Here is a 22,329-nt window from a genome sequence, read left to right as displayed (position 1 = left end):
GACACCCTGGGCCCTGAATGGAGATCTGTGGCCTCAGCTTAGAGACCCTCTCCAGAGTGAAGTGGATTCTCCCTTCTCTGGTCTCAGTGTGGTCACCAGGGCTGTCCCTGGTCATTGAGTTCAGGATCAACGTGCCCTGGGTAACCCCTGGACATTCAGTCCCCTGAGCTATCCCTCTGTGCAAAGACCATGACCCTGGTGGCCTTCAGACACCATGGAGTCTAAACAGAGTTTCTTTGCCAGGTCTGGATTTCAAAAGCTTCACATCTTATATAAAACAGTAGTGAAATCCTAATTTGGCCGCACACGTAGTATGAACTCTGTTCACACAGCTCCCTCCTCAAGTCTGCAAAGTCCACCACACATGTGTTTTCCTCATTAGAGAGAGTGATGAGGGTTGTCCAAAAACAGAGGGTGGTCCAGGGTACAGATGGAAGATTGTGTGTGTGTGTGTGAGTGTGTGTGAGTGTGTGAGAGAGAGTGAGAGAGAGACAGAGAGAGCGAGAGAGAGTGTGAGAGTGTGTTGTTCCACAGGTCTTAGAATCTCTAGTGCAGACTGGGAACTAGGTTGAACTTCAGGTCTTCTATGAACGGAGCTCTGTCTGTTCCTCAGGGGCCCAAGCAAATCCACAGGGAGGTAGGAAGTAGATTTGCATGCCACCCGAGGATAAGAGAGGCCCTGAGCACCCATCCCAGCTGCAGGCTTAGACACTGATCCTGCAACATCAGCACCATGGCCTGGAGCCCTCTCCTGCTCCCCCTCCTCATTATCTGCACAGGTGCTGCCTTAAGGATCAGCCCACAAAGACACCAGGGAGCAGCCTGGCCTGACCTTCAGCTCAGCACAGGGGATGCAGCAGGGGCTGTGCCCTCTGGGAATGACCCTCATCCCACACTCACCTCTCTTCTCCTCTCCTCTTGCAGGTTCAGTGGTCACTGCTGAGCCGAGTCAACCACAGTCAGTCTCTGTGGCCTTGGGACAGACGGCCACGATCACCTGCCAAGGAATAAACATTTATGCTAGCTGGTACCAGCAGAAGCCCAGCCAGGCCCCTGTGATGCTCTTTAGTAGTAATGGTGGCAGGCCTTCAGGGATACCTGCCCGATTCTCAGGCTCTAGCTCAGGGAGCACAGCCACCCTGACCATCAGCGGGGCCCAGGCTGAGGATGAGGCTGACTATTTCTGCCTGTCACCAGACAGCGGTTATAATCATCCCACAGTGACATGGAACCAAGGGGAAGTGAGACAAAAACCCCGTCCCCATCTGGGTCACGCACTCTTCCAGACCCAGGAGGAGGAGACACAGGCAAAAGGAGGTGACCTGGGTCCAAGTCCTTTGCCCCACCCCAACTCTCAGGCATTCTCTGCAGAGGTGAGTCCTGAGTGGATTTGGGACTGCAGGAAGGGACTCCAGGTTTTTCCTTGACCACAGAGTTGTGGGGATTGAGGACCAAGGTGGAAAGACTGAGAGGGCAGAGCACGAGGACCTGCAGAGACAGCTCTGGAGTTGAGCAAAGATTCTCAAGCACAGATGAGCACAGGGTTGAGGGAGGAAGAGGATGGGCAGGAGGAATAACCTCCCTGAGACTTCAGAGGGAACTCCTTTTATGGAGCGCACACACATACACACACACACATGCGCGGAAACACACCTGCACCACACACACAGGCACACACACACACACACACAACTGTACACACACAGGCACACACAGTCATTTTTGCTTCTTCCCTGTTCAGAAGAGACAGATCCTATTAAGGCATTGGTTGCCTGTCAGGAGCGCTTTGACCACTAGTAGGACAATTTGCCCAAAGTTTAGGCTGCTCTGGTCCCTCGGAGGGTGTAAAAAAGCAAGTTGAGAGCAAGGACTGAATGTGTCCAGGGAATTTACAGATCAAAATGTAAGGGAAAAAGATAATAATGACAGGTCCCCAGCATCTAGCACAGGACATTCATAAATTTTGGCATTTATCAAAAACTTTCTGTGAAGATTTAGGAATACACTAGCCCTGATAATACAAACCTCAATGAGCCCATCCTGACAATGAAATGTTCAGGATGTCATGTATCTAGATACAGAGACCATTATCATAAAAATGTTCCCTTGTTGTGAGTTAAGTAGATGAGGGAACTTGCTAAATAAGACACGGGACACATTAAAATATGAGCACAACTGACATTCTAGCAATAAACATGATACTTTCTGAGATGTAATAATACAATGGAAGACATTGGCAAAAAAATCACTGATGCAAATGTAAAGATTACTGAGCTCTATGATGTAACCATCTAATACGTTGTTTGATACTCAGGGAAAAGAAAAAAGTGAGAAAATGACCAGTTATGTGAGGTGCACGAGAACATCAAGGGACCAAATGTGTGTAGGTGATGACACTAGGGAGAAAGCTAGGGGAAGAATAGAGGCTAGAACAAATAATTGGAAAAAGAAAATATATTTTTATTTAATATAAAATAATATATTTTTATAAAAATGTATTTTCATTTAATATTAAATAACTCTGTTAATAAACACAGTTTGGTATTTAGCAAACCAAGTGCTAAAGGGAAAAGAGGAACACAGCTCTACCCACACCACCCACACCGGAAGGAACATTTTAGGGAGAGACTCCCCAGTGGAGACCCAGAAAGACTCATCTGCTCAGGAACAAACACAAGAACAGAATCCTCACGACAGCGATGCAGCATGTGATGGGCAGAAAACGGCGAAGATTCTAAATGAGACAAACCCTGAGCATCTGTCCCTGCAGCTGCTCTCACAGGCACCAGGGGTTTGGCGGGACCCATGAAGCAGAGCTCATGTGGGGAAAGGAGAGCTCCACTCTCCACGCATATCTGGGTACTTAGGCTCCAGCAATGAAGGAATGTTGTAACACGTGTCCACACTGATCCCTGCTCAAAGACAAGACATTCAGTACAATGACACATTTCAACATGGTGTCAGCACCCAACACTTGTTTTCTGCATCAGTGAAAGGAATGACAAGGGTTCTTGAGAATTATTTCTAATTGGTGCAGAATCCCTTTCAGAGAGAAGGTCAATCATGTAAATCTCATGAAAAATCATATTGGAATTGATCTATATGGTGGATGATCATCAGGAAATGTCTCTGAAGTCGGATGACTTGTCCTTCTTCATAGAGAGATCTTTGCCAAGTTCCAAGCACTAACTCTTTAGGAAAGTCCATTCTCCCAGGATGGTACTAACAACTGGCAACACGCTGCACTGAGAACCAGAATGGAAGGTTGAGGACTGACCTTGAAGAGCCAGCAGCCCCTGGAGACTCTGAGGGGCACCTAGAGGGGAGAAGGCATCAGGAGAAGGCCTTTGTGGTGTGTTAACATGGGAACAGGATGGACAGACCTTAGGTCTGTGTCCCTGTCAAGTCTTAGTCACCTCTTTACACACAACTGGGATGGCAGCACATCAGGGATGTCTATGCCCAGGGGCACAGGAGTATCTCAGGGGGTGCAGGTACAGCGTCTCATCATGTGTCAGTGAGTCACATTGTACATTTTCAGCAGCAGGAGCCCGAGCTCAAATATATTTATTCAGGACATTTGGAGAGATTGCACACATCACAGGCTATACCATAGAAAGAATTTCTCCTGGGCTTACCTGATAGTTCTCCAACCAGAGACCTTGACCTCATTGGAAAGGATCCTCATCCCTAAATATCAGGAAAGGAGCCTGACACGTGGAGCTTGACCAAGGTCTCAGGTCCCCTTGTCCTATCACAGAGAGAGCAGATGACGGTCCCCACCTCTGTGCACAGACATTTGTCAGGGAATCAGATTCCAGCTCCGTGAGTAGCTGAGTGTTTACTGCATAGACGCAGGGAGGACAGACGCCTGAATACAGAAGCTGAGTCCTGAAAGGAGAGGCCAGGAGGCCTGGGATGAGGGAAGGAAGAAAACATGATGCCCAGTGAGTGGAGGTCAGGAGGGTGAATTATGGGTTCTGAGTGGGAATTCTAGCCTACCCATTACTTCTTGGGTATTTAGAGGGTCAGTTACACTCACCAGTTTCTTCTTTTAGAAGATGGGAGCAGAGGGTTATTCCAAGTATCTGGTGAGGGGGCCCATGTGACACTCACACAGGGCCTGGTCTCCATCAGGGTCAAAAGCAGTCATGCTGGTGACTGTCAGCACATGCAGGATGACATTCATCCTGGGCACCAGGAGGCGCTGTGGTCCTGACTTGGGGCTACAAATCAGTCCAGACACTGGGCTGTGCTCAAGTGCAATGGGCATGACTGATGCTCCCTCTGAAGACACTTCTGCTGTACAACCAGCTCCCACAATATCGCACACCTGGTCTTTCTTCTGACCTCAGGAAATCAGCAGCTTGAGGCCCTTTCGCTCAGGACCAAGAAAAGACAGAGAAACAAACCCTGGGGACTGGAGAGAGATTTGCATTGGCTGCCCTGCCTCATTGCACTACAGACAGAGAGAATAACACAGAAGCATGGAGAGGCTAGTGCAGCTGGGCAGCCTCAGGGCAGAGCTCCTGGAAGCCTCCACCATGGCTTGGGTATCCTTCTACCTCCTGCCCCTCGTGGTATTCACACATCAGAGGAGGCCAGACACTCAGGGGTACCCCTCCACAGTATTTCCAACACTGCACATTCCTTAGGGCTGTCTCCCCATTGTCATTCAGCATGGTTCTTGTATTTTCTGTTCCAGGTCTCTGTGCTGTGCCTGTGCTGACCCAGCCCCCTTCTGCATCTGCCTCCCTGAGACCCTCAGTGAAACTCACCTGCACCCTGAACAGAGAGTTCTGTACCTTCCCCATTGCATGGTATCAACAGCTGCCAGAGAGGGTCCCAGGGAATGTGATGTATCTTAGGTATGGTGGAGGCCACAGAAAAGGAGAGGGGATTCCTGATCTCTTCTCAGGCTCCAGCTCAGGGGCTGACCGCTACTTGACCATCTCCAACATCCACTCTGAGGATGAAGCTGAATATCACTGTAGTGTTGACTTTAATACAGGGCAATGTGGTGATGCCACAGTGACACAAAGGGGAAGTGAGTCCAAAACCTCCCTCCCCCAGGGTTCTTCCCCCATGGTCAGGGTGAGCTACTCCCCATTTCACTGCAGGACCCTGAGAATTTTACTCTTCTCCTTCAACCCAGTGTTTCTGAATTCCTCCCCAGACAGCTGGACAGAGATGGACACGACTCATCATTGAGGTCACTTTGACAACACAGCATCTGCGTCCTTCCTCAGGCCTTTGGGGTGATTGATAACAAACCGCAGCATCAGTGACCCTCAGCCAATAAATGGAAACAGAGTTTGAGAAAAGGGAAAGTGGTTTAATTGATCACCAAATGAGAAGGCAGCAGACTCATGTCTGAGAGACAACCGCTTGGCAGAGTGCAGGGATAGTCATACAAAGTGAAAAAATGGGGGTGATGGGCAAGGGTCTGCAAAGGGAGGGGATGGGTACGGCACAGAGATAGGTGGGCACCAGCTTGCTTTTTTGCCGGCTGTATTCCTTGGAATACAAGAAGACAAATTGGCAAACAAGGGGGGAATTGCAAGAAATATGGGAAAGTCCAACTTGTTCATGCTGATCTGAGACACTGGTCATTTGTAACTGCATCTTGATGCTGGGAGGGCCAGGAAGGATCTGTTACAGGGCAGCCCTGATATAAAACCGGTGGCCTGACTGTGGGTCCTCACCCATGCGCTTAAAAGGGACTTAATACTCCACTGCAGGCACACACAAAAGGTTAATAAAAGGTTTATTTACAAGGGAAGGGGTATGAGGAAATGTAGAACTCAGGGGAAAAAAAAGTGGGATATAAAGTCTTAAATGCATCCTACCCGTTCTGCTGACCTGGAATCCCAAATGGCACTTTGATAGCTGGCGGTGAGCCAAGAGTCTTGAAGCCAAGAAGCAAGAGCCATGCCCCCAAGGACCACGTGTCTGGTTTTTGTAGCAAACCTGGCTGCTTAACTCCACCCTCAGGTCCCAGCCACCTTCCCTTTGGTGGTGACAGGATTTGTCTTTCCCAATGTCTTGATGGCTTTGGTCTGGAGTGGGGGTGGAGTCCACAAAGCCTGTATGGAATTAGCTGAGGACATCCTTTACCCCTAACAATTCCCCCCTTTCACTTTTTTTTTTTAATAGAGGTATGTTTTATTTATTTATGTGTTTGTTTGTTTGTTTGTTTGTTTTGTTTATACATGCACTGGGTACAGTCAGATGTGCGGGAGGGTGAGAGAATTCACCAGAGCCAGAGCAGGGAGCAGAGCAGGCAGAAGGACCGAAGTACACTGCTGAGGGGAGCAGCGGGCGGGAGGAGAGGTCTGCGCGCCATGTGGGACCCTCCTCCGGTGGCCGGGGAGCAGCCGGGGATCGAATCGGCAGTGCAGAGGCTGCAGGCAGCTTCGCAACCCAGCAACCACTGCACCAAAGGGGAGGCCCCATGCTAATCTTTTCTCATGCCTGTTACTTGTTTCTTTTATCCTGTGAAGAAGGTTTTATTAATCAAAAGATAGGACTTTTGATGAGTTCAGTGTATTCATCTTCCTTTCATATATCACATGTCTGGTGTCATCAAAGAACCCTTACTTACACTTTAATTCCAGTGATGTCTCCTGTACACTCTTTAAACATAAACAAGTACTATTGCCTGAAGTTACAGACCGAGTTCCCTGTGTGGGGATGGAATTGGGCCTCTCACATAGTGTGACCTCTGTTCCCACAGCTCCCACCTCAAGTCTGCAAAGTCCACCCCACATGTGTTCTCCTCACTAGAGAGAGTGATGAGGGTTGTCCCAAACCAGAGGGCGGTCCAGGGTACAGAAGGAAATGTGTGTGTGTCTGTGTGTGTTTGTGTGGATGAGAGAGAGAGACTGTGTGTGAGAGTGTGCTGTGTCCACCGGTCTTAGAATCTCTAGTACAGACCAGGCAGTAGATTGCATTTCACATTCTTCTATGAGCTGAGCTCTGTCTGTTCTTCAGAAACCCTAGAAGGCCACAGGGAGGTAGGAAGTAGATTTGCATGCCACCTGAGGATAAGAGAGGCCCTGAGCACCCATCCCAGCTGAAGGCTTAGAAGCTGATCCAGAGACATCTGCACTATGTCCTGGAGCCCTCTCCTGCTCCCCCTCCTCATTATCTGCACAGATTCTGGCCCTAGGGATTAGCCCACACAGACACCAGGGCAGAGTGGTCCTTGCCTTCAGCTCAGCACAGGGGATGCAGCAGGGGCTGTGCCCTCTGGGAATGACCCTCATCCTCACACTCACCTCTCTTCTCCTCTTCTCTTGCAGGTTCAGTGGTCACTGCTCAGCTGAGTCAACCAGAGGCAGTCTCTGTGTCCTTGGGACAGATGGCCATGATCACCTGCCAAGGAATAAACAGTTATGCTGGCTGGTACCAGCAGAAAGCCGGCCACGCCCCTGTGTTGCTCGTTGATACTGATGGTGACAGGCCTTCAGGGATCCCTGACCGATTCTCAGGCTCCAACTCGGGGGGCACGGCCACCTTGACCATCAGCGGGGTCCAGGCTGAGTATGAGGCTGACTATTACTTTCTGTCACTAGATAGCAGTTACAGTCGTCCACAGTGACATGCGCCCATGAGAAATTGAGAAAAAAAACCCTTTCTCATCTGGGTCACTCTCTCCTCCAGCCCCAGGAGGATGAGACACAGGCAAGAAGAGGTGTCCCGGGTCCCAAGTCCTTTGCCCACCCCAGCTCACGGGCATTTTCTGCAGATGTGAGTCCTGAGTGGATTTGGGACTGCAGGAAGACTGGGTGTTTCCTTGACCACAGGAGTTGTTTTGATTGATGACTAAGATGGAAAGACTGAGAGGGCAGAGCACGAGGAACTGCAGAGACAGCTCTGGAGTTGAGCAAAGATTCTAAAGCACAGATGATCACAGGGGTGAGGGAGGAAGAGGATGGGCAGGAGGAATAACCTCCCTGAGACTTCAGAGGGAGCTTCTTGTATGGATCAGGTGCACACGCACGCACACACATACATGCATGTGTGCACATACACACACAGGCACACACACACACATCTGCACCACAAGCATAGACACACACACACACACATTCCTGCACACACACAGCACACACAGTCATATTTGCTTGTTCCCTGGTTAGAAGAGACAGATCTTATCAAGGCATTTGTTGCTTGTCAGGAGCACTTTGCTCACTAGTAGGAAAATTTGTCCAAACTTTAGGCATCCGGTGCTTCAGAAGGGAGTAAAACAGCAAGTTGAGGGCAAGGCTTGAATGTGTCCAGATAATTTACAGAATCAAAATGTAAATTAAGAAAAAAGCTATAAATACAGGTGCCCAGGATCTAGCATGGGACATTGCACAATTTTGGCATTTATCAAAGATTTTCTGTGAAGATTTAGGAATATATTAGCCCTAAAAATACAAACCTCAATGAGCCCATCCTGACAGTGAAATGTTCTGGATGTCATGTAACTAGATATGGAGACTATTATATTGAAAATGTTCCCTTGTTGTGAGAGAAGCAGATAAGCGAACATGCTAAATAAGACACGGGACACATTAAAATATGAGCACAACTGACATTCTATCCATAAACATGATCCTTTCTGAGATGTAATAATACAATGGAAGACACTGGCAGAAAATTGCTGATGCAAATGTAAAAAATACTGAACTTTATGATGTAACCATCTAACACATTGTTTGATACCAAGAGAAAAGAAAAAGTGAGAAAACGACCAGTTATCTGAGGTACCGGAAAACATCAAGGGTCCAAATGTGTGTAGGTGATGACACTAGGGAGAAAGCCGGGGAAGAATAGAGGCTAGAACAAATATTTGGAAAAAGAAAATATATTTTTAATATAAAATAATACGTTTTTATAAAAATATATTTTTATTTAATATAAAATAACTCTGTTAATATACAGAGTTTGATATTTAGCAACCAAGAGCTAAAAGGGAAAAGAGGAACACAGCTCTACCCATGCCAGAAGGAACAGTTTAGGGAGAGACTCCCCAGTGGAGACCCAGAAAGACTCATCTGCACAGGGACAAACACGAGAACAGAATCTTAAAACAGCGATGCAGCACGAGACAGAGCAGAAAATGGCGAAGCTTCTCAATGAGAAAAAACCTCACCATCTGTCCCTGCAGCTGCTCTCACAGGTGCCAGGGATGTGGCGGGTCCCATGAAGCAGGGCTCATGTGGGGAAGGTCAGCTCCACTCCCCACGCAAATCCGGATACTGAGGCTCCAGCCATGAGAGAATGTTGTAACACGTGTCCATGTTAACCCCTGCTCAAAGACAAGACATTCAGTAAAATGACACATTTCAACATGGTGTCAGCACCCATTCCTTCATCAGTGAAAGGAATGACAAGTGTTCTTGTGAATTACTTCTATTGTGGTGCAGAATCCCTTTCAGAGAGAAGGTCAATCCTGTAAATCTCATGAAAAATTATTTTGCAATTGATCTACATGGTGGCTGATTATCAGGAAATGTCAATAAAGTTGGATGACTTGTCCTTCTCCACATAGAGATCTTTGCCAAGTTCCCAAGTGCAGGTTGTTTAGGATAGTCCATTCTGCCAAAATGGTGCTAACAACTGGCCATATGCTGCATGGAGACCCAGCAGGGAAGGTTGAGGACTGGCCCTTAGGAGCCAGCAGGCCCTGGAAACTCTGAGGGGCACTTAGAGGGGAGTAGACATACAGGAAGGCTTTGTGGGGTGTTAAGCTGGGAACAGGATGGATACGCCTAAGCCTGTGACTCTGTCCAGTCTCAGTCACCTCTTTACACACAATGGGAGGGGCATTGTTTCAGGGTTGTCTATGCCCAGGGGCACAGGGGCCTTTAAGGGGTCCAGGTGCAGCGTCTCAGCATGAACATGTGAGTCACATTGTACATTTTCAGAAGCAGGAGCCTGAGGACAGATACATTTCTTCAGGACTTTAGGGGAAAGTGCACACATCACAGGCTATAACCTAGAAAGAAATGCTCCTGGGCTTACCTGACGGTCCTCTAAGGCAGAGACATTGACCTCATTGGAAAGGATCCTCATCCTAAAATATCAGGAAAGGAGCCTGACACGTGGAGCCTGACCAAGGTCTTAGGTCCCCTTGTTCTGTCACAGAGAGAGCAGACGAGGGTCCCCACCTCTGTGCACAGACATTTGACAGGGAATCAGATTCCTTCGCCGTGAGCAGCTGAGTGTTTACTGCATAGACATAGGGAGGATAGACTCATGAATACAGAAACTGCGGTCCATGCCAGGAGGCCTGGCATGAGGGAACGAGGAAAACATGATCCCCTTGAGGGGAGGACAGGAAGATTTTTTTATGGGCTCTGAGTGGGAATTCTAGCCTACCAATTACTTCTTGGGTATTTAAAGAAAGTCACTTACACTCACCAGTTACCTCTTTTAGTAGTCGTGAGCAGACGGTTATTCCGAGTGTCTGGTGAGGGGCCCATGTCACACTCACCCAGGGCCTGGTCTCCATCAGGGTCAGAAGCAGTCATGCTGGTGACTGTCAGCACATGCAGGATGACATTCATCCTGGGCACCAGGGGGCGCTGTGGTCCTGGCTTGGGGTCACAAACCAGTTCAGACACTGGGCTGTGCTCAAGTGAACTGGGCTGACTGTTGCTCCCTTTGAAGACATGTCTGCTGCACAACAATGTCCCACAACTGGTCCTTCTTCTGACCTCAGGAAATCAGCTGCTTGAGGCCCTTCGGCTCAGGACAAAGACAAGACAGAGACACACACCCTGGGGACTGGAGAGAGATTTGCATTGGCTGCACTGCCTCACTGCACTACAGACAGAGAGAATAACACAGAAGCATGGAGAGGCCAGTGCATCTGGGCAGCCTCAGGGCAGAACTCCTGGAAGCCTCCACCATGGCCTGGGTGTCCTTCCACCTCCTGCCCCTCATGGTCTCCACAAGTCAAAGCAGCCCAGACACTCAGAGGTCCCCCTTCACAGTATTTCCCACTGTGCACAGCCCATAGGGCTGTCTCCCCATTGTCATTCAGCATGGTTCTTGCATTTTCTGTTCCAGGTCTCTGTGCTGTGCCTGTGCTGACCAGCCCCCTTCTGCATCTGCCTCCCTGGGACCCTCAGAGAAACTCACATGCACAGAGACACCGGGTTCTGGGTGGAGTGACTGCAGACATCCGAGAACAGAGGTTTTGGAGTGACCATGTCAGTTTCTTTGGGCTTTAATAACAGAGAAGCACACACCGGGTGTTCACAAAAGAGATGGAGTAACTCACAGCACTGAGGTTATCATCTGAGCTCAAGCCCACACAGCAAAATGTTTTTACCTCTCTCAGCTATGATCTTGCAGGAAGGGGGATGCAGACACCTGCAACAGCTGAAACCCCAAGATATCCGGCCCAGGGGGCACCCTGGAGTGACTGAACTGATTAAAAGCGACAGGTTTCGCTATAATGATCAGTACTCAGCCCAGGCAGGAGACTTAGCATCATAAGAAGACATGTATCCTGTGCACCTGCATGAGTGGGAAAGGGAAGGGTGACTCCCCACAACAACACTATCATGCCTATTAGACGTGTGGTGCAGACAATCAAATGTCCATCCTTGGTAAGAGGATAACAGACCAGGTACGTTCATAATGTAGACTGTTATTCAGCCATACACTGTGTGTAGTTCTGCCATAGGCCACTACATGGAAGAACCTAGAACACATTGTGCAGTGAAGGAGTCACTCACAAGACCACATGTATTCTCATTTCAGAATCCTGAATAGAGAATTGTATAGATACGGAAAAATACAGCATTTTTTTTAGAACTGTGGTGCATGGAGGCAAGAGCAAGCAATGAGGGATGGGGTGCCTTTTAGTAATGAAATATTGTTAGTAGGAGGAAACATTGTTAATTAGCACATATCTGTAGATACCACAATACACTGAATTTACATGTGCACTTGCTACAGTCCAGTGTGTTGGAATTACACTTCCATAATGCAATATAAACACAATAAGCACACTCATTTTAAGTCATGAGCATGTAACTAAAAAACAAGATTCTCACCAGAGAGATAAATTATAGTCCTTATTTTATTCCATAATAACACATTGTGTGCAGATGATGGTGTACAAAAGTGTGAAGACTCCCTACTGGCTGTGATCCTGTGTGAGAGTCAAGTGGGAACGGTCCGATGCCCCAGGAAATGCCTCTTCAGAGCCCTGAGTGGGGCTCCATCTCCTGTGTCTGTTCATGCAGGCAAGTTGTCATATTTGGTCCTCCAGATAATGTATGAAAGTCAACTATGCACATTTTATAAAGAAAAACCAGATTTTCCTCCAAGCACTGTGCCTACAAGTTTCAGAACTGCTGTGTGATCTGTAGGGACTGAGGTCACGGAGGGGTGGTGGAATCTTCCATGACTCGAAGTGGCATCCACACTGATGATAGATTATTACATCTTCATCTCTTATCAACTACTAAAGACTGAGCAGGAGATTGAAGAGCTTGTCTGCACTGCATCCCCAGGACCTGAGCAATCATCATGGAAATTCCAGGACAAAGATCATGAAGAGACCATTCTAGCTCCATCAGTCTGGACTGTTTTCTCCTGGATTTACTGACCAGCCCCAAAGAGAGGTGGGAGCTGCGCCCACCTGCCTGAGCTTCCCCAGATACCACCCAGCAGTGTTCCCTCAGGCAGTGGGAGCAACTGTCAGGGAGAAGCTGTCTCCATTTGTGGGCCCCAAACTTGGCCCTTTGCCAGGATTTCCCCTCCCTCAGCCCAGGCTCTTACTGGTTCACCCAGAACAGTGTTATTTCTGAACTTGGCCCTCCCAGGTCCTGCTCTTCCCAATTATCCAAAGGTGAACTTGAGAACTTCAGTCACCTTCTCTAGGCCTCTTCCCTTCTGGAATAAGTGCACCTCTTCCTTCTGTGTCAGCTAAAGTGGGGAAAGTCACCCATGGGGCCCTAGAGATGTGACCCAGGACCAGAGGTGTGGGAAATGCAGGTTTTCCTTCTTCAGTGACCTGCAAACTCTTTCCAGAGTTTGGTAAATTTCATACCATCCCTCAGGCGTGAAAGTCCCACTTCTCCTCATCTCGCTAGCTTTTGGGGCCCCTATTTTCTACTTTGCCGATCAGATGGCACATGGGGACACCCTCTCCTCAGGTCACTTTGGCATTTCCAGAAGATGCATGACAAGCTCCTGCCCCTGTTCCCGCCATCCTACATCCTCCTCACACATGTGTTGGTCCCGCTCAGTCTCTTTCCTCAGTGGTTGTGTCTTCACTGTGTGTGATCACATTTCCTAGTATCCTCTCTGCACTGGCTGGTCATCGGAGATGTCTTTGCTAATCTTTTCTCTTGCTTGTTACTTGTTTCTTTTATCCTGTGGAGGAGGTTTTATAAAACAAAAGATTGGAGTTTTGATGAGTGTATTCATCTTCCTTTCATACATCACACTTCCGTTATTTATACTTTCATTCCAACCGTGTCTCCTGTAGATTCTTTAAACCTAAACAAGAGCTATTGCTTGAGGTTACATGACCCAGTTCCCTGTGTGGGCATGAAATTGGGCCTCTAACCCTCTGTCCCCACAGCTCCCTCCCGTAGTCTGCAAACTCCATCGTGTGTGTTCTCCTCACTAGAGAGAGTGATGAAGGTTGCCCCAAAACAGAGGCGTGTTCCAGGGTACAGATGGAAGTGTTTGTGTGTGTGCGTGTGTGTGTGTGTGTGTGTGTGAGCCTGTGTTGTGTGCACAGGAAACACTGTCTCAAAAGCCACACAAAGGGTCTTAGAATCTCTAGTACAGACCAGGTACTAGGTTGTACTTCACAGTCTTCAGTGAGCTGAGCTCTGTCTGTTCTTCAGAGCCCCTAGCAACGCCACAGGGCTTTAGGAGGTAGATTTGCATGCCATCCGAGGATAAGAAAGGCCCTGAGCACCCATCCCAGCTGAAGGCTTAGAAGCTGATCCTTAGATATCTGCACCATGGCCTGGAGCCCTCTCCTGCTCCCCCTCCTCATTATCTGCACAGGTGCTGGCCCTAGGGATCAGCCCACACAGACACCAGGGAGCAGAGTGGCCTGACCTTCAGCTCAGCACAGGGGATGCAGCAGGGGCTGTGTCCTCTGGGAATGACCCTCATCCTCACACTCACCTCACTTCTCCTCTCCTTTTGCAGGTTCAGTGGTCACTGCTGAGCTGAGTCAACCACAGTCAGTCTCTGTGTCCTTGGGTCAGATGGCCACGATCACCTGCTAAGGAATAAACACTGCTGCTCAGTGATTCCAGCAGAAGCCCGGCCAGGCCCCTGTCTTGCTCATTTTTGTTAGTGGTGATAATGTTCACAGGCCTTCCGGGATCCCTGACCAATTCTCAGGCTCTTCCTCAGGCAGCACGGCCACCCTGACGATCAGCGGGGCCCAGGCTGAGGATGAGGCTGACTATTACTGCCTGTCACTAGACAGCAGTTACAATCGTCCACAGTGACATGGGCCCATGAGGAAGTGAGCCATCCTGACAGTGAAATATTCTGGATGCCAAATAACTAGTTATGGAGACTATTATATTGAAAATATTCCCTTTGTAAGAGAAGCCGATGAGGGAACATGCTAAATAAAACACAGGTCACATTGAAATATGAGCACAGTTGATATTCTAGAAAAAAACATGACACTTTCTGAGATATAATAATACAATGGAAGGCACTGGCAGAAAATTACTTGATGCAAATGTAATGATTACTGAACTTCATGACATAACAGCCTAAAATGTTGTTTGATATTCAGAGAAAGGAGAAAAGTGAAAAAACAACCAGTTATATGAGGTACAAGAGGCTGTCAAATCAAGGTACCAAATATCTGTAACGATGGCACTAAGGAGAACTTGGGGAAGGAATGGAGGCTAGAACAAATATTTGGAAAAGAAAATATATTTGAGAAATGACCAAATATTTTATCAAATATTCCAAATTTGATAAAAGCTATTAATACACAGAGCTTGGTGTTTAGCAAATCAAGAGCTCAAAGGGAAAAGAGGAACACAGCTCTACCCATGCTGGAAGGAACAGTTTAGGGAGAGACTCCCCAGTGGAGACCCAGAAAGACTCATTTGCTCAGGGACAAACATGAGAACAGAATCCTCATGAAAACAATGCAAACACAAGACAGAGCAGAAAATGGCGAAGCTTCTAAATGAGAAAAACCCTGAGCATCTGTCCTGTAGCTGTTCTCACAGGCGCCAGGAGGTAAGGCAGATCCCATGAAGCAGGGCTCATGAAGGGAAGGACAGCTCCACTCTCCATGCATATCCGGGTACTGAGGCTCCAGCAATGAGGGAATGTTGTAACACGTATCCACGCTGATCCCTGCTCAAAGACAAGACATTCAGTACAATGACACATTTCAACATGGGTGTCAGCACCCAACACTTGTATTCTGCATCAGTGAAAGGAATGACAAGTGTTCTTGAGAATTACTACTATTGTGGTGCAGAATCCCTTTCAGAGAGAAGGTCAATCCTGTAAATCTCATGAAAAAGTATTTTGGAATTGATCTACATGGTGGCTGACCATTAGGAAATGTCACTGAAGTTGGATGACTTGTCCTTCTTCATAGAGAGATCATTGCCAAGTTCCCAAGCACAGGTTGTTTAGGAAAGACCATTCTCCCAGGGTGGTGCTAACAACTGGTCACACACTGCACAGAGACTCAGCAGGGAAGGTTGATGACTGGTCCTGAGGAGCCAGCAGGCCCTGGAAACTCTGAGGGGCACCTAGAGGGGAGTAGGCATCAGGGGAAGGCTTTGTGGGGTGTAATCTGGGAACAGGATGGTTAGGCCTGAGGTCCGTGATCATGCCCAGAGTTAGTCACCTATTTACACACAACTGGGAGAGCAGTGTGTCAGGGGTCTCTGTGCCCAGGGGCAGAGAGGCCTCTCAGGGCGTCCAGGTGCAGCGTCTCAGCATGTGCATTTTCAGCAGCAGAGGCCTGAGGACAGATACAGTTGTTCAGGACTTTAGGGGAATGTGCACACATCACAGGCTATACCCTAGAAAGAAATGCTCCTGGGCGTACCTGACTATCCTCCAATGCAGAGACCATGACCTCATTGGAAAGGATCCTCATGCTAAAATATCAGGAAAGGAGCCTGACACGTGGAGCCTGACCAAGGTCTCAGGTCCCGTTTTCCTGTCACAGAGAGAGCAGACGAGGGTCCCCACCTCTGTGCACAGACATTTGACAGGGAATCAGATTCCGGCACCGTGAGCAGCTGAGTGTTCACTGCATAGACGCAGGAAGACAGACTCCTGAATACAGAAGCTGGGTCCTGACAGGTGGTCCAGGAGGCCTGGCATGAGGGAAGGAGGAAAATGTGACGCCCAGTGAGAGGAGGGCATGAGAATGAATAATGGGCCCTGAGGTGGGAATTCTAGCCTACCCGTTACTTCTTGGGTATTTAGAGACAACCACTTACCCTCTCCCTGTTTCCCCACTTAGTAGACGGGAACAGAGACTGCAGAGGGTTATTCCGAGTGTCTAGTGAGGGGGCCCATGTCACACTCACCCAGGGCCTGGTCTCCATCAGGGTCAGAAGCAGTCATGCTGGTGACTGTCAGCACATGCAGGATGACATTCATCCTGGGCACCAGGGGGCGCTGTGGTCCTGGTTTGGAGACCTAATTAGTCCAAGACACTGGGCTGTGCTCAAGTGCACTTGGCATGACAGATGCTTCCTTGAAGACACTTCTGCTGTAAAATCAGCTCCCACATGAAACCCACTCCTACCATTCTTCTAAATTCAGGAAATCACCAGCTTGAGACCCTTAGGCTCAGGACTCAGACAAGACTGAGACACAAACCCTGGGGACTGGAAGAGATTTTCATTGCCTGTCCCTCCTCCTGGAGCTGCAGGCAGGGAGGATAAGAGGATAAGGAGCCTGGAGAGGCCAGTGCAGCTGGGCAGCCTCAGGTCAGAGCTCCTGGAAGCCTCCACCATGGCCTGGGTGTCCTCCTACTTCCTATTCCTTATGGTATCCACATCATACAGCAGCCCAGAAACTGAGGGGTGCCCCTTCACAGTATTTCCCAGTCTGCACAGTCCTTAGAGGTGTCTCCCCATTGTCATTCATCATGGTTCTTGCTTTTCTGTTCTACATCTCTGTGCTGTGCTTGGGCTGACCCAGCCCCCTTCTGCATCTGCCTCCCTGGGAGCCTCAGCCAAGCTCACCTGCACCCTGAGCTGGGTGCAACACTCCTACACCATTGTATGTTATCAACAATGCCATGGTAGGCCCTGCGGTGTGATGAATCTTAGGAGTGCTGGAAGCCATGGGAAAGGGGAGGGGATTCCTGATCGCTTCTCATGCTCCAGCCAGGGGCTGACCACTACTTGACATCCATCCTGAGCACCCAGCTGAATATCACTGTAGTGCTGACTTTAATACAGGGCAATATGGTGAAGCCACAGTGACACAAAGGGGAAGTTAGGGCAAAACCTCCCTCCCCAGGGCTATTCCCCACAGGACTTAGGGTGAGCTACTTCCTATCTCACTGAAGAACCCTAAGATTTTCACTCTTCTCTCAAACCCTCTGGCTCTGACCTCCTTCTCAGACAGCAGGATGGAGAGGGATATGGGTCATCATTTAATTCCTTTTTACCAGACAGCATCTTTGTTCTCCCCTTAGGCCTGTGGTGTTATACTCAGAAGTCAGGAAGGCTCAACACCCTGAGAGATATCAGGCGATGACCATGTACCAAGGGTCACAGCCAGTGCCCACTGCTGGAGTAGAAGAAGAGTTTGGAATCTAGAGTTCCAGGGAATTGTATGCAGGGAGGGTCCTACTGCTTTTCTGGATTGAGGTTCAACAGACGATTTGACCGCAGGGGAGGCTGGACTGAGAGTTCTGAGCACCATGGAGGGTGTAAACATGGTCCAGTTGGGTAATGGGGTTCCTGTGAGGAGGTCTTCATCAGGACAAATAGGGGGCACATTGGGGTCTCTAAAGTGGTATATTCTCAGCTGTTGGTGCATCAAATGGTTCCACATCTGCCCACAGGTCTTTCTAGGAACTGACAAGGACACCTCACTGAGAGACCAGCAGCAGGGATGGGGAGAAGCACAGGGGTGAGAGAGGAAGAGGATGGGCAGGAGGAATAACCTCCCTGAGACATCAGAGGGAGCTACTTGTATGGAGCGTGCACATCCACACACACAGACACACACACACGCACACGGGTACACACACACCTGCACACACATAGGCACACAAGGTCGTATTTGCTTGTTCCTTGATCAGAAGAGACAGATCCTAGTAAGGCATTGGTTGCCTGTCAGGAGCACTTTGCTCACTGGTAGGAAAATTTGTCCAAACTTTAGGCTGATCTTGTGGTTCAGAAGGGAGTAAAAAAGCAAGTTGAGAGCACGTATGAATGTTTCCAGGGAATTTATAGAACCAATAAAAAAAGTCTTAATACAGGTCTCCAGTATCTAGCATGAAACATTACACAAATTTTGGCCTTTATCAAAAATTTTCTGTGAAGATTTAGGAATATATTGGTCCCAATAATACAAATCTCAATGAGCCCATCCTGACACTGAAATTTTCCAGATGGCACGTATCTAGATACGGAGACTATTATCATGACAATGTTCTCTTGTTCTGATTTTAGTAGATGAGGGAACATGCTAAATAGGACACGGGGCATATTAAAATATGAGCACAATTGACATTCTAGCAATAAACTGACACTTTCTGTGATTTAACAATACAGTGGAAAAATTTGCAGAAAATTGCTGATGCAAATGTAAAGATTACTGAACTTTATGATGTAACAATCTAACACACTGATATCGAGAGAAAAGAAAAAAGTGGAAAAAACGACCAGTTATCTGAGGTACAGGAGAACATCATTGTCCAAATGTGTGTAACGATGACACAAGGGAGAAATCAGGGAGAAATGGAGGCTAGTCCAAATATTTGGAAAAAGAAAATATGCTTGAGAAATGACCAAATATTTTACCAAATATTCCAAATTTGGTAAAAACTGTTAACATACAAAGCTTGATATTTAGCAAACCAAGAACTAAAGGGAAAAGAGGAACACAGCTCTACCCTCGCTGGAAGGAATAGTTTAGGGAGAGACTCCCCAGTGGAGACCCAGAAAGACTCATCTGCACACGAACAAACATGAGAACAGAATCCTCACGACAGCGATGCAGCACGAGACAGAGCAGAAAAATGTGGGAATTTCTAAATGAGAAAAATCCTGAGCATCTATCCCTGCAGCTGCTCTCACAGGCACCAGGGGAGTGGCGGGTCCCATGAAGCAGGGCTCCTGTGGGGAAGGACAGCTCCACTCCCCACGCAAATCCGGGTACTGAGGCTCCAGCAATGAGGGAATGTTCTAACACGCGTCCACGCTGATCCCTGCTCAAAGACAAGACATTCAATACAATGACACATTTCAACATGGGTGTCAGCACCCAACACTTGTATTCGGCATCAGTGGAAGGAATGACAAGTGTTCTTGTGAATTACTTCTATTGTGGTGCAGAATCCCTTTCAGAGAGGTCAGTCCTGTAAATCTCATGAAAAATTGTTTTATATATTTTTTTAAAGCTTAGTTATTTATGCATACAAGATCTGGGGTACAGGCCAGAGATGTGGAGGGTGAGAGGATTCACCAGAGACAGAGAGGAGAACAGAACATGCAGACTGACTGAAATACACAGCTGAGGGGAGCAGCAGGCAAGATAGAAGAGGTCTGCTGCACCATGTGTATTGCTCCCGGCAGGCTGGGGAGCAAATCTGTGCTGCAAAGCCTGCGAAACTCTTCATATGCAGTGCTTAACCCCTTGCACCACCAGGGAGACCCAATTTTGGAATTGATCTAGATGGTTGCTGATCATCAGGAATTGTTTCTGAAGTCCGATGACTTGTCCTTCTCCATAGAGAGATCTTAGTCCACTTCCCAAGCTCAGGTCACTTCAGGAGAGTCCGATCTCCCAGGATGGTGCTAATGCCCGGCGTCACGCTGCACTGAGACCCAGAAGAGACAAGTGATGCATGGCCATGGGGAGCCAGCAGCCCCTGGGAGACTCTGAGAGGCAATTTGAGGGGAGGAGACATCAGGGAGGGGCTGTATGTTTTACTTGGCTGGGAGCAGGATGGATGGGCCTGAGGCCTTGGTCCTGTCCAGTCTTAGTCACCTCTTTACACACTACTGGGAGGGGCAGTTCATCAGGGGAGTCTATGCCCAGGGGCACAGGGGCCTCTCAGGGGGTCCAGGTGCAGCATCTCATCATGTGTCAGTGAGTCACATTGTACATTTTCACCAGCAGGAGCCTGAGCTCAAATATATTTGTTCAGGACATTAGGGGAAAGTGCACACATCACTGGCTATACCTTAGAACAAATGTTCCCGTGCCTGTCTGCCAGTTCTCCGAAGGCCAAGAGCCTGACTCCTTGGGAAGGATTCTCATCCTAAAATATCAGGAAAGGAAGCTGACGCACAGAGCCTAGCCAAGGTCTTGGGTCCCATTGTCCTGTCCCACAGAATCTGTGTTTTCTGCCACAGAGGAAGCAGATGGGGGTACCCAACCCTGTGTGAAGACAGACTCACATATAACAGGGAATCAGATTCCAGCACCATGAGCATCTGAGTGTTCACTGCATAGATGCAGGGAGGACAGATGCCTGAATACAGAAGCTGGGTCCAGACGGTACGGGCCAGGAGGCCTGGCATGAGGGAAGGAGCAAAACATGAAGCCCATTGAGGGGAGGGCAGTGGGTGAATAATGTGCTCTGAGGTAGGAATTCTAACCTACCAGTTACTTCTTTGTTATTTAGAGAAAATTACTTACCCTCTCCCTGTTTCCTCATTTAGTAAATGGGAGCAGAGGTTGCAATAGGTTATTTCGAGTGTCTGGTGAGGGGGCCCATGTCACACTCACCCAGGGCCTGCTCTCTAGAGTGTCAGAAGCAGTCATGCTGTTGACTGTCAGCATATGCAGGATGACATTCATCCTGGGCACCAGGGGGCGCTGTGGTCCTGGTTTGGAGACCTAATTAGTCCAGACACTGGGCTGTGCTCAAGTGCACTGGGCATGACTGATGCTCCCTTTGAAGACACTTCTGCTTTAAACCAACTCCCCTGTTCTACCTCACAGCTGTTCCCCATCTTAGTGAGGAGCATCAGGGGAAGGGTAAATTTCTACAACAACAACACCGTCCCAACCCCCAGGGTCCCAGAAGGCATTAAGAGTGGGTTCTTAGATCCACCCATAGGGCCTGGATACCAACAGTTCCCTTAGCCCAAGGGGCCTGAGTGCTGACCTTTAAGAACACGCCTCCCCCTCCCACCAGTGCCCTCCAGTCCTAACCCAGGCATTACTTTCTGCCTGTTCTTTCATCTCACAGTGTCTTTTCAGAGGGGATAGGTTAGAAAAAAAAAGAGTCCCACTGAGTTAGGAAATGAAGGTCAGGAGACAACTCAGGGACATGGGGAGACAGAGTCCAGGGAAGGGGCTGTAGCACCCACATCTAGAGAGCAAGACAGATCCAGGCCAGGGAACAGCAGCTGAGAAAGACAAAAAATTCAAAACAAAGCCCCATCAAAGGAAGAACAAATCCAACACCTACTACCCCAGCAATAAAGGCAGCCTCTGCAATCCAGCCAATGGCAAATCATTTTCAAGTCCCTTCCCAGTAACAGGAGCTTTGCTTTGCTGTTCTGCTGCAAACAAAAATTTGTCCTGCTTTGTTCCTAATGAACTTTGTGCAAACTCCCCGGAGTTTTGTCCTTTCAAAGCGACCACCAGCTCCCTGTTCCTTCTGGAAATGGGAAGCCAGACTGCCCGTGTGACTATTGAGTGCAGCCTTGGCACTGGAATTGTCACTCAGCACCATCTCCCTGGAGGCCCATTAGTTATTGTTGCCTTAAGAGGTAATTCCTTTTTGATCATGCTCAGCGTGATAAGTCAGAAGGAAAGAGAAAAATGTCGGATGGTTTCTCTTACAGGAGGGCATAGGGAAACCAAACCAGGGATCAGGGGGAAAAAAAGTCAGAACTAGCAGCAAAATAAGTATCAGAGACATTCAGCTGGGGAGGGTGTGGGAGAGGGATCAAAACGGGAGGGAAGTGCACAGGATAAGATGGTGATGGTCATGGGTGACTTGGTGGTGGGAATGTTCTGGGGATTACTCCTGAGGGGAGAATGAACCATGATGTAAAAAAATATTTAGATTAAAAATTGAAGAAAAGAAGAGATCTTCCTTTTCTTTGCTGAGTAGGATTCCAGGGTTCATGAAACAGAATCTGGTTA

At 48.3% G+C, this 22,329-nt stretch overlaps 1 gene segment (V, D, J or C); it reads left to right on the top strand.

Annotated features, from left to right (window-relative positions):
- Positions 1-7,603, top strand: part of LOC311184174 (immunoglobulin lambda variable 3-25-like) — a 120,554-nt gene extending 112,951 nt beyond the window's left edge. The window contains exon 3 of the V gene segment in view: positions 7,305-7,603.
- Positions 7,604-22,329: the final 14,726 nt, after the last annotated feature.

This window comes from Talpa europaea, assembly GCF_964194135.1.
Source record: "Talpa europaea genome assembly, chromosome: 14".
In the NCBI taxonomy this organism is placed as follows: Eukaryota; Metazoa; Chordata; class Mammalia; order Eulipotyphla; family Talpidae; genus Talpa; species Talpa europaea.
The sequence above is the reverse complement of the archived record's forward strand: the minus strand, read 5'-3'. Positions and strand labels throughout refer to the sequence as shown.